This window comes from Mustela lutreola, chromosome 1, assembly GCF_030435805.1.
Source record: "Mustela lutreola isolate mMusLut2 chromosome 1, mMusLut2.pri, whole genome shotgun sequence".
Taxonomy (NCBI): Eukaryota; Metazoa; Chordata; class Mammalia; order Carnivora; family Mustelidae; genus Mustela; species Mustela lutreola.
This window is the reverse complement of record NC_081290.1, coordinates 273,878,111-273,890,026: the sequence shown is the minus strand read 5'-3', so window position 1 is coordinate 273,890,026 and position 11,916 is coordinate 273,878,111. Positions and strand designations below refer to the sequence as shown.

General features: G+C 35.9%; 1 pseudogene; it reads left to right on the top strand.

The window, feature by feature from the left end:
- The first annotated feature begins 3,786 nt into the window (after nt 1-3,786).
- Nucleotides 3,787-10,855, top strand: LOC131807402 (large ribosomal subunit protein P1-like; annotated as a pseudogene).
- The last annotated feature ends 1,061 nt before the right edge of the window (nt 10,856-11,916 follow it).

The following is an 11,916-nucleotide window of genomic DNA, read 5'->3' as shown; positions in this document are numbered from 1 at the left end:
TTCAGTTTTAGTATATGCACTGCTGAAGCAAGCACTCCATCAATTCAGTTTAAGCGACAAGTGACTTCCCTGAAAAGAAAGTCACACTCATCCTCAATAATGACATCTTTACCTAATGAATAAATATTCATGGAGTGCCTTATTTTTCTAGTTTTACAGAAGGCAAAAACAAGCACAAAATTCTATCAACTGTCTCATTTTCTTATATTATTACAAATAACAATATAGATGGTATTTTTTTGTTCTTTATAATTTCCTGATTTTTTTTTTTTTTTTTTTTTTTTTTTTTTTACAGACAGAGACAGAGAAAGAGAGAGACAGCACAAGTGGGCAGAGGGAGAGAGAGAATCTTAAGCCGGCTCCATACCTAAGGCAGGTTCAAACCCATGACCCTGAAATTATGACCTAAGCTGAAAACAAGAGTCAGAGACTTAACCAACTGAGCCACCCAGGTACTCCCTATTTTAATTTTCTACAACAAAAATGTATAACGTTTAAAATCACAAAAATATCATGCAACAATATGGAAGAACCAATCCATGAGATAGCCATACATGTGGTACCTTCACTTATACCCAAAGATTTACCTATTTTACCTCCAACATTGCTGGACATGTTTACTAGTGAAAAATCTAATTTGTTCTAATTGAGGTCAAATGAAAAGACTCAAACACATATAAAAATTCTTTCACAAGCCATATTTATTTCCTACTTTCTCTGTTTGGTAGCTTCTCAGCTTCCTTGGGACTAAAAATGGTATTGCTAGCACCTCCCAATATCAGAGAAGGTGGCAAATGGCCCTTAGAGTACTGGCCACATTGTCTCCTACTCTTCTCTTTTTCTTCAACAGGGTATATCCTTGAAGGCAAAAATGTGCCTTACTGAAATTGTAATCTTACTCATTTTTGTATTCCCAAAAAGTAAACACTCATAAAGCATTCTCTGAGAAAGGGAGAAGATAAACAAGAGGCAATGGAAAGAGGGACAGAAATAAAGGAAAAAGAGCAAAGAGAAATGGGTTTAAAATCCAAAGACAGCTTGGAATCTGGGATGCACCCCTAACTAACTAACTATACAACATCAATTTATTTTATCTCTTTGTGCCTCAACTTTTTTCATCTGTTTAAGTAGGGACTAAATATATCTGTATTTAGGAGTGTTGTGAGGTTAAATAATTTTAAATTTACTATTATTGCTAATATGGTTTTATTGTTCTCACAGGAGCATCACCAAAGAAATATTTCAAAATTGTCTCTGAACATCTCCAAAAGGCAAAGATTCTGAAAATGTAAGCTGAACAAGTTAGAAGAAACAGGAGAATAAGAAAAATAGTGACAGGGATGCCTGAATAGCTCAGTCATTTAGCATCTGCCTTCAGCTCTGGACATGATCCCAGGGTTCCAGGATCAAGTCCCTCATTGGGCTCCCCGCTCAGCAGGAAGCCTGCTTCCCCCTCTCCCACTTACCCTGTTTGTGTTCTCTCTTGCTATTTTTCTTTCTGTCAAATAAATTAATAAAATCTTTTAAAAAGAGAAAGAAAGAAAGAAAGAAAGAAAGAAAGAAAGAGAAACAGTGACAAATGTCAAAAAGAAAGGTCATCAGATTAAAAAAAAAAATTTGGGGGGCGCCTGGGTGGCTTAGTGGGTTAAAGCCTCTGCCTTTGGCTCAGGTCATGATCCCAGGGTCCTGGGATCGAACCCTGCATGGGGCCCTCTGCTCAGCAGGGAGCCTGCTTCCTCCTCTCTCTCTGCCTGCTTCTCTGCCTACTTGTGATCTCTGGCTGTCAAATAAATAAATAAATAAATAAAATATTTTTAAAAAAATTACAGCAAGTGACTAAAAGAATCTTTAATATAAATACTTTTTGTTTATTTGCTTGCTTTGTTTTGGGGATTTATTGTCTATTCATTAATTGATTTGCTGAAGACATATTCTAAACATAAAATAATGTACTTCCAAATTTGACTCTTAGACTAAGTATAGATTTTTCCAGGAAACAGGAATCTAAATGTAGATCCTGTTCACTATTCAAATAAAGGCTTTGTACAGTGTTGTGCTTTACTAGTTTTATAATCCTATTCAATTTTACATCCACAGTGATAGCCAATATATTAGAAAGCATTTGAGAGAGAAAGCATTAAAGGGGATATAGAGACAGAAAGGGAAAAGAGGAGAAAACATAAAACCAAAAAGGAAAAGAAAAAAAAAAAAAGACAAGCAGAGAAAAGTAGACATACTACGAAGTCATCTAAGAAAGACTTACTAAGTATATTGTAAAATTTCCAATAACTGCTGTACTTAAAGTCTAAACTTTTTATCAAGCTTGTTTGCTGATTATAGCCCTCAGGATCAACATCAGAGAAAAATGCTGACAAATCAAGAAGTCATAGGTTATCCTTACATACAAACTTATCAGGGAAAAAAAAAAAAAAAAAAGAGTCATTTTTGCCTAACTCAGTGCTGAGGGCTGTAAACAATTGTCTTGTCGATAGTTGGTCCTTCGCAGACTCAAGAATACTTAAACTCCATTCAATCCAAGGTATATAAAACTAGAGTCTTGGTCATGTTAATTTATGTAAACTTAAAGTTAAAAAAAAAAAAAAAGTGTCTCCAGAAAAGAAAATTCTGAAGTAAAATCAAAAAGAAGAAAATTGTGGGGTGCCTGGGTGGCTCAGTGGTTTAAACCTCTGCCTTTGGCTTGGGTCATGATCTCAGGGTCCTGGGATTGAGCCCCGCATTGGGGTCTCTGTTCAGTGGGGAGCCTGCTTCCTGCCCCCCTCTGCCTGCCGCTCTGCCTGCTTGTCTCTCTCTCTCTCTCTGTCGAATTAATAAATAAAAAATCTTTAAATAAAAAAAAAGAAGAAAATTGTGCTCTTCTTATATACCAATCCTCCCCATATCTTGTATGTCTGGGACTTCTCACCCTGGCCTGACTTGTTCAGATAGTAAGCAAACCCAGAGAGTAGACACATTCACTTTGTATTTAAATGTAATTTGGGTTGGGGCTGTGGGGGAGATTTCAGCAACTTAGCACATTTCTATTTCTATGGTATTCACAGAAATCTATAGGTTTTTTAAGTTTTTTCTGCAGAACTTGGTGTGAGAGACTTAATATAGACCGTAAGAACATGGCAGCCATTTCTAGAGCCAAAAAGAAAATCCAATTACCAAAACATCAGCAGTTGACTAAAAGTCTCTGGGATGAGGAATCTCTTGAAGCCAATTCTTCTGAGCCTTTTTTCAGAACACCTATGCTCAGTGCTGAGCTACATACTTTGGTCCTGAGGATGCTCCCCCTTTCTTCCATCATTTTACTAGCTCCCCATGTCTAGCCACAGACATAGCCAGGGAAAGGCACTGCCTTCGTGGTTCACTCTGCCAAGGAATCCACAGAGTCCTGTTTCTCAACTCTTTCAGTTCTCACAGTCAAAAGACACCAGTTTTATTTAAGTGGTGACTCACCTCTATGCTGTTTTCCCAAGGGAAGAGTGGTTAATTTTATCAACCTTTGCCAAAATGGCAGCAAAATGCTTCTCCCTTCCTCCTATATTCTCTCTGACCACAGAAGGACATTTTTTGCAATGGTTAGAATTGATCTACAGGAATAAGATAATTATCAAGCTACAGTTAGAACCTAGATGTCTCATTTTTTTTTCCAATAAATGTTCATGGAAGATCTAAAATGTACCAAGCACAGTGCTGTTCAATGTTAATAATGACAGTAACTAACTATTGAGTGCTAAACACATTAAACATTTATTAAATGCATTACATGAGGTACGCTTTATGATGAGCACTATTCTTATTTTCATTCTACAGATGAGGAAACTGAGGCACTGTGAGTATGGTAATATACCCAAGATCAGAAGTGAGTAGTGGCAGAACTAAAATCTATTTGTTTATTTATTTATTTATTTATTTAATTTTAGACACAGAGAAAGAGAGGGCAGGTGTGGAGTGGGACAAGGGGCAAAGGGAGAGGGTGAGAATCCTGAAGCAGACTCCCCACTGAGTTAAGACCCCCAACACAGGTCTCAATCTCAGGACTCCAAGATCATGACCTGAACCAAAATCAAGATTTGGAGGCTTAACTGATGGAGCCACCCAGGCACTCTATAAAACTAGGATTTAAATACATATCTGCCCCCATAGCCCAGAGATTGTCACTGCCCTCACATGCAAGAATTCAACTATTAAAAAAAAAAACAGTGGTGACACGCACAAAAATAGACTCAAAATGGATGAAGGACCTCAATGTGAGAAAGGAATCCATCAAAATCCTTGAGGAGAACACAGGCAGCAACCTCTTCAACCTCTGCTGCAGCAACATCTTCCTAGGAACAACGCAAAAGGCAAGGGAAGCAAGGGCAAAAATGAACTATTGGGATTTCATCAAGATCAAAAGCTTTTGCACAGCAAAGGAAACAGTTAAGAAAATCAAAAGACAACTGACAGAATGGGAGAAGATATTTGCAAATGACATATCAGATAAAGGACTACTGTCCAGAATCTATAAAGAACTTAGCAAACTCAACACCCAAAGAACAAATAATCCAATCAAGAAATGGGCAGAGGACATGAACAGACATTTCTGCAAAGAAGACATCCAGATGGCCAACCAGACACATGAAAAAGTGCTCCATATCACTCGGCATCAGGGAAATACAAATCAAAACCACAATGAGATATCACCTCACACCAGTCAGAATGGCTAAAATCAACAAGTCAGGAAATGACAGATGCTGGCGAGGATGCGGAGAAAGGGGAACCCTCCTACACTGTTGGTGGGAATGCAAGCTGGTGCAGCCACTCTGGAAAACAGCATGGAGGTTCCTCAAAATGTTGAAAATAGAACTGCCCTATGACCCAGCAATTGCACTATTGGGTATTTACCCTAAAGATACAAATGTAGTGATCCAAAGGGGCACGTGCACCCCAATGTTTATAGCAGCAATGTCCACAATAGCCAACCTATGGAAAGAACCTAGATGTCCATCAACAGATGAGTGGATCAAGAAGATGTGGTATATATACACAATGGAATACTATGCAGCCATCAAAAGAAATGAAATCTTGCCATTTGCGACAACATGGATGGAACTAGAGCGTGTCATGCTTAGCAAAATAAGTCAAGCAGAGAAAGACAACTATCATATGATCTCCCTGATATGAGGAAGTGGTGATGCAACATGGGGGCTTAAGTGGGTAGGAGAAGAATAAATGAAATAAGATGGGATTGGGAGGGAGACAAACCATAAGTGACTCTTAATCTCACAAAACAAACTGAGGGTTGCTGGGGGGAGGGGGTTTGGGAGAAGGGGGTGGGATTATGGACATTGGGGAGGGTATGTGCTTTGGTGAGTGCTGTGAAGTGTGTAAACCTGGTGATTCACAGACCTGTACCCCTGGGGATAAAAATATATGTTTATAAAAAATAAAAAATTTAAAAAAAAAACAGTGGTGAGAATTATAAAAAAGAACATAGTGCTGTGATGGGAACATGCATTAAACTGGGGTGAAGGTAGAATGTTCAGGGACGAAGTGATGTTTAAGTTGAAGCCAAAAACAACAACAACAACAAAAAAAAAAAAAAAAGAAAAACCCACTACCCAAGGGGTTGAGAACAGATATATAGAAGAGGGGATTGAGCTGGACTATACCATGTGGTGAATGTGACCAATGAATAAGGTCTCTGTGTGAGCCCACCAAGAGCATTTGTGGTTTCATTCTGTTAGAGGTAAGTCCAATCAATTGTACTTTTCCAATCACATATTCAAGTTGACTATAAGCTTTCATTGTCATTATCAATTAGCTGAAAATTACTTGAGCAGAAGAGTTAAAATACATCAAGCAACTGAAAAACCCCAGTTATAACTGGCTCATTTGAAAGAGGAACAAAGACAACTTAAAGCACTTGGACCTCACATAAACACAGACCCAGCCTCCAATTTAAGCAGTGTCAAGTGTTTCCTTACCTTGAAATAAGTTATTTAGCTTTCTCAGACTTAATTTTTCTCATCTCCAAAAAGGGACTAACAGTACATCTTATTGTTTTGAGGGTTAAATAGACCCATGGGAATTAATAAATGAATGAATGGCAGCCATATTTCTTTTTCTTTCCTTTTTTAAAATTTCAATTCAATTAGCCAACTTATAGTACATCATTAGTTTCAGATGTAGTGTTCAATAATTTATCAGTTTCATATAACACTCAGTGCTCATCACATCATGTGCTTCCTTAATGCCCATCACTCAGTTACCTAATCCCTCACTCACGTCCCCTCAAGCAACCCTCAGTTTCTTTCCTATAGTTAAGAGTTTCTCATGGTTTTTCTCCCTTTCTGATGACTTCCCATTCTGTTTTCCCTCCCTTCCCCTATGATCCTCTGCCCTGTTTCTTACATTACACATATGAGTTAAGACCTTATGATACTTATCTTTCTCTGACAGACTTGTTTTGCTCAGCATAGTACCCTCCAGTTCCATCCACATCAATGTAAATGGTAAATATTCATCCTTTCTGATAGTTGAGTAATATTCCATTGTGTATAGATATACCACATCTTCTTTATCCATTCATTGATGGACAATCTTGGCTCTTTCCACAGTTTGACCATCACTGTCAATGGACATCTCAGTCCTTTCCACAGTCTGACTATTGTAGACATTTGACAGTCATATTCCTACCAGAAGAAAAAAATCTCAAACTTGAGATGAAATTTCCACCAAAATTTTAAGAATCTGTTTTCAGCTGATGTTGGTTGACAGACTTCTGTGTAATTCCAGGTTTTCAGTATTACTGACAGACTGCTGTGACAACTCTGGTACACAATTACAGATGGGCACATGCCAACTATTGCTTGAGTATGTATGTAGGAGTTGAACCTATAAATCAAGGTTATTGGAAGTTCAAGATAATTAGATAATGCCTAATTATTTTCCAAAATAGTTTCATTAATATATACTTCCAGCAGGGGCTCCTGGGTGGCTCAGTGGGTTAAAGATCCCAGGGTCCTGGGATTGAGCCCCGCATCGGCCTCACTGCTCAGCAGGGAGCCTGCTTTCTCCTTTTTCTCTCTGCCTGCTTCTCTGCCTACTTGTGATCTCTGTGAAATAAATAAATAAAATATTTAAATATATATATATATATATACTTCCAGCAGCAATGTAAAATACATCCCATTTGTTCATATCCTCTGGATCACATGGTAGTCTCGAACTTCTTAATTTTTGCAAATTAAACAACTGTAGAATGTTATCTCATTGTGGGTTTCCTTGGGATTTCCAAAATTACTATTAAGCTGATTATCACTCCACATGTTTATTCACCACATCTTTCTTTTGGCTGAAATGCCTGTTAGTATCATTGGCCCATTTTCCAATTGTCTCTGTTTTCAACTTACATAAGGTCATTATTATTGTAAGCAATAATCATTTGTAACTTAAATATCTTGCAGATGTTTTCTAGTCCTTACATTTATTTCAAGGTTCTTCCCATTAACAGCATTTCAGAGTTTAAATATTGGTGTTTATATATCTTTTATCTATGAAAAAAGGCTTTTTATTTTCTTTGAGAAAAAAATTGCACACCTCAAGGTCACAAAGATATTCACCTGTATTTTCTTCGAAAATAGGTGATGTTTGGATATTGATATTTAAATTCTAAAACTAACTGATGTTAACTTAAATCTTTGTTAAACCCAAGTCTTCATAGATATGCTCCAACTTTCTTCTAGAAGACTTACAGCTTTTACTCTTATCTTATGTACATGATTCACCTCAAATTAATTTTTTATGTGATGTGACTCACAAGGTAAGGTTCATTATTATCCAAATGAATATTTACTTACTCCAGCACCTTTTGGTGGAAAGACTTTTCCTTTCTCCATAACTCTTTTGACAATGTTTTGTGAAAATCGATTAATTCTGTGTGTGCTGGCTTATTTTTGAACTCTCTATTTTGTTCTATATATCTATATATTTGTATATATTTATCTTATGTTGATTGTTGTATCTGTATATGAAGTCTTGAAATCAGGTAGTATAAACTTTCCAAAGCTCTTTTGCATAATCTGTTGAGTTTATTCCTAAGTGTTTTCATTTTTATCTAATGTCAATAGTGTTTTGCAATTTAATTTTCTAATGTTTTTATTCTTGGTACAGAGAACATATTTTCATATATTGACCTTTTATACAGCAATATGGCTGCATTCACTTATTATGCAGTCATAATTTTTCTACATAGAAAACCACAAAGTTTGGAAATCCATAGTTTAATTCCCTTCCAAACTATATCATTTTTTCTTCTTTATTTCAGTAAGACCTCTAGTCTTCTCAAAAATAGTTCAGACAGACACTAAACCAGCAAACAACTACACCCCACCAAAAAGCCTCCTTCGTAAAGTCAGGACAATACAAGACTGTCTACTCTAAATACTTCCATTCAACATTTCATTACAAGTTCCTACCATGGAATTTAGGTTTAGAAAATAATAATAAAAGGTACCCAAATTGAACAGAAAGAACCATCTGTATTTGCAAATCAGGGGAATTCAAATAAAACTCACAATAAGATAACAAACATCCTTCAAGTAGCCATATTTTTTTCCAAAAAAGGAAATAAATAAGTGTTGGCAAGGAAGGAGTAATTAGAAATCTGATACATTACTTATAAGAATGTAAAATGGTCTAGAGGGACACCTGCCTGGCTCATCAGTTATGCATCTGTCTTTAGCTCAGGTCATGATGCCAGGGCCCTGGAATCAGGCTTTCTGCCCAGTGGAAGCTTTCTTCTCCTTTTTCCTGCTTCCTTCCCTGCTTTTACTCTCTCTCTCCCTCTATGTAAATAAATTAAATAAATAAATAAATAAATAAATGGTCTAGAGATGTGGAAAAACAGTTGGTGGTTCCTCAAAATTTAATATAAAATTATCATACCACTCAGCAATTCTACTTCTAGATATATGCTCAAAAGAATTAAAAACAGGTGTTCAAACATATTTGTACAAAAATTTTCATAGCAGCAACATTCACAATAGCTAAAAGGTTAAAACAGTTCAAATTTCTATCAACTGATCAATGGATAACTAAATTGTAGTATACCCATACAGTAGATTATTATTCAGCCATAGAGAGTAATAGAATACTGTTACATGCTACAACATGGATGAACCTTGAAAACATTATGCTAAGTAAAAGGCAGACACAAAATCCATATACTGTATGATTCTATGCATATAAAATATCTGTAATGAACAAATCTGTAGAAACAGAAAACAGGTTAGTGACTACAAGGGGCTAGGAAAGGGGAGAAATAGAAATTGACTATTTAACTGATATTGAGTGATAAAAATGTTCTGCAACTAGGTAGTTGGTGATGATTGCACAACATTGTAAATGTACTACATTTGTGATGAATTGTGAAGTTTTAAATGTTTAAAATCTTAACTCTTATGATATGTGAGTTTTACCTCAATTAAAAAAGAAAATCACAAGACAAAAAAAATTTGAAGGAAATAAAATTGAAAGCACAACATATCAGAATATCTAAAAGTATTAAAAGTCCTTAGATGAAAATCTGGACCATTAAATGTATATATTAGAAAAAAATAATGTCTAAAATCAATTATCAAAGATTTTGACCTAAAGAGGTGAAAAATAAGAGGAAAGTAAGCAGAAAGTAGATGATAGGAAATAATGAGGATAAGAATAAAAACTGATTAAACCAAAAATGAAAAACAGTAGAAAAAAATCAATGAAACAAAAAGCTGGTTCTTTGAAAAGCTTAAATAAAATTGACAATGTCTTAGCCAGAATAGTGAGGAGGAGGGGACAAGGACAGAGGAAATTTGAGAAAGGATAAGAGCGAAAAATATAGGCAAATTACTCATATCAAGAATAAAAGATGTGACGCCTGGGTGGCTCAGTCAATTAAGTGTCCACCTTTTGATTTCAGCTCAGGTCATGATCTCAGTGTTGTGAGACAGAGCCAGGGTTAGGACCCACACTGGGTGTGGAGTCTGCTTAAGATTCTCTCTCTCTTTCTCTCCCTTCGCCCTTCCCTCCACCACTCACACATGTGCACACACACTCTCTCTCTTAAAAAAAAAATAAATAAATAAAAGCTAATACAGCATTACAGATTCTACAGACACTAAGAGGATAGTAGGAAATATTATGACAAATTAAAGCCAAAAAATCCAACAACCTAAAAACCAATTATTTTAAAAGTATTACTAAATCTGACTGAAGAAGAAATAGAAAACCAGAATAGTCTTATATCAGTAAAGAAATACAATGTGTGGTTAAAATCCTTCTCAAAACCAACTCCAGGCCCAAAGGCTTCACTTTTTAATTACATATTTTTTTACTTACTAGGTATTTTATAGAAATAAGTATTATTGTTTTCCTTAGCTACTGCTAAGATTCTCAGTCATACAGAAAAGGGTAAGTCTACATTGTGGTGAGGCCCTAACTTCATGCTGCAACTAGCACCAAACCCAGCAGGGCCCACCCAGCACTTGCACACACTATCACCTGTGTTTAGGCCTTACCTGCATCTATTCAGCCCTCATCCTGCACCACAATATGGTGAATGTGGAAAAGATCAATGACATCATTTAAGCAGTCAGTAGAACCTTTCTGGCCAGGCTTGTTTGTAAAGGCCCTGGACAATGTCATCAGGAGCTTCGCCAACAACATTAGGGCAGGTGAACCTGCCCAGCAGCTCCCTCCGCATCAGCAGGAGGTCCTTCTCTCTCTTCCATCACTGCCTCAGCTGAGGAGAAAAAAGTGGGAAGAGAAAGAAGAATCTGAGGAGTGTGATGATGACATGAACTTTGGTCTTTTTGACTAAAACTTTTTTGTAACATGTTCGATAAAAAAACTGACAGACCCAATAAATAAATAAATAAATAAAACTAATCCCATACAAACTCGTTCAAAACATAGAGGATAAAACATTATGCAACTCATTATATCACCCTGCATTCCCTAAATACTAAATGACATTACTAGAAACAAATTGTCAAACACATATCCATTATGAACATGTTCAAAAGACATTTAACAAAATACCAGTTAGTCGATTCCATCAGTAGTTTCTAAAAATAATAATGCACCATAATAATACAGAGTTTGAACATCCAACCATCCCTCAGTATAAGTCACTACAGAATAAAGAAGAACTACATGATCACGTTAAAAGATGCATAGAAATTGGTAAATTTCAACCCAGATTTAAGATTTCTTTTAGAAGTTAGCAAATGAACAATAGATAATTATTTTTTTGGCCTGATAAAGAACATTTTTATAAAATCTGTAACTGTCATCCCATTAATGATGAATACTCTCTCCCTAAGAGCATGCCACTCTTGATCTTGGAGACAGGTAGAGATATACGTTCACTATTACTATTATATATTGTACTCTAGGTCTAGCCATTGAAACAAGAAAATAAAAAAGAATAAAACACACAGAGATTAGAAACAAAGAAGCTGGGGCACCTGAGTGTCTCAGTTGGTTAAGCATCTGTCTTCAGCTCATGTCATGCTCTCTCTGTCCTGGAATCAAGCCCCACTGAGCAGGCAATCTGCTGGTCTCTCTCTCTCCCTCTGTTCCTTCTCACCACTGGTTTTCTCTCTCTTTCTCTCAAATAAATAAGAAAAGAAGAAGCAAAATTATAAAAATGTTTTTGTGCAGATGGCATAATTGTGTGCAGAGAAAATATTTAGTGTGCTAAGGTAAATAGTTGATCTAATCAGTGAACTTAGCAAAGTCATACTTTGTGAATCTATATAAAAAATCAACTATATTTCTGCAATTATATTAAACAATTAGAAATTGAAATTATGTCCAATACTATTTTTTAAAAATGAAATGTTAGGGTTACATTTTTAAAATATATTCAACATCTGT